The following is a 1,814-nucleotide window of genomic DNA, read 5'->3' as shown; positions in this document are numbered from 1 at the left end:
ACAGAGAACCATAAAGGCACTGTTAAACTTCCCATTGGAAAGACAATAAAATAACTTAAAAATTACTACAAAAATCCACAAAACAAGAACAAAAATATAAGCATACTGTACATATACTGTATGAAATGACTAAAAGGAGATAGAAAAGACCACAAGAGAGCAAAAATATGCCAAATCACCAAAAGAGACACAAAATAACCACAAAGAAATGTAAAATGAGTAAAAATTAACATAAAATGGCTACAGACACAAAACTAAGCAAAACGACTATAAAAATGTTCAAACAGACTACAAATCACATGGTTGCTCAATCTGGGTCTCACTCATGTAAGTGTAGGCCAGGTAGTGGCCCATTGTTTGATAATCTGTCACAGACCCAGTATTTCATTTTTGACACCAGCCAACATCATCGTACCTCAATATGCTTTTACTCAAACACACAAACCTTGCTCTTGTTTGCTTCGAGCAGTACCTCTTTTCACCATCGTCTTTTAAGTACTTCAGCACCATAGCGCTGTGGACGGCTCCTCCAGGTTGACAAGGCTGGAGGTCTGTGACTGTTTTTATACCCAATGTGTCAGCAGTAGCAGGGTCAGTGGTTCTTGTGTGCATCTGACCTCACATAAACCAAAACAATCCAACATACACTATTTTTATTAAACATATTATGAAAAAGTCACAAGGTGAAATTAGGTTAATATGCAGGAAAGACAACAGAATTGGTATGTTGACATTTGTGTTAAGAATTTGCTGTTACCTTGCTGTCTAAATCCTCCACTTTGTCACCTTAGCTTCATCCATTATGCTTTTCGGGCTGTGTTCGAAAATACGTAATTAGTAAATAATGTTATTTGGGTCCCCCCAAGAAAGTTGCACTCTTGTTTATGAACCGTACACATCAGAATTGTTTACAGACTCAAATAACAAAAAGACATAATTGTGGCTTATTAATACTTCAGATGTTTATGTTCATCAGTGTATTATTTCCAGATGTGTTGATCTAGGGATGGACTATTAAAAATGTACCTTTCCTGAACTAGATCAGGCACGTCACCTTTGTCACCTGTGGCTTTCTTTTCCACTTGTTTTTGCTACATCCACAAGCTCTGTTGTAGGAGAACAGGTCTGGGTGTCTGGAGTGCTCTGATGAGAAGAGCCATGTCATCAGAGCTGTTCATTATAACATTTTCTCATTTTATGAAATATAATTATAGAGGATTTAATATTTTAATAGGTACAATATGAATGTGATTGAAACAGTAGAGTGAGTTGGAGCATTTTTTTAGTGACACAGTAAACCCCTAATGACACAAGGGAAGACTTTCAGCTCCTTGTTTTTAATGGCAAAAATAACTTCAAACAATACTGAATTAACTCAAATTTAAAAATTTAGAAGATTTGATTAAAAAAGGTTTGCATTCATAATGTCTAACTGATGTTAGCCTTATTGTAGGAAGTTGATTTCAACCTCCAAGCCGGAGCCACTAACGCAGCACAAAAGACCAACACTGTATAGTTATGGTACAATGTCCAACAAAGAGGAACTCAAATCTGAACTTGATACAAGAATTCCATAAAACATTTTTATGCCACTTATACCATAATGTATAAGAATAAAGGCCCAGAAGACCACTTGTGTTGGCCTAAACTAAACTCTGGTGTCATCTACGGTCACTTGTTCTATGTTGGGAAGTGAGATAAAGACATGAAATACAACATCCTACCTTCTAAACAGCAGCAAGTGTAAGGTGGCCTCTCCCTGCTCTCTCAACACGTGATTTCAAAAGTAACAATGTGTGCCTATGCCATTGCTT

This window comes from Monopterus albus, unplaced genomic scaffold (genome assembly GCF_001952655.1).
Source record: "Monopterus albus unplaced genomic scaffold, M_albus_1.0 scaffold39.1, whole genome shotgun sequence".
NCBI lineage: Eukaryota > Metazoa > Chordata > Actinopteri > Synbranchiformes > Synbranchidae > Monopterus > Monopterus albus.
This window is presented reverse-complemented; position numbering follows the sequence as displayed.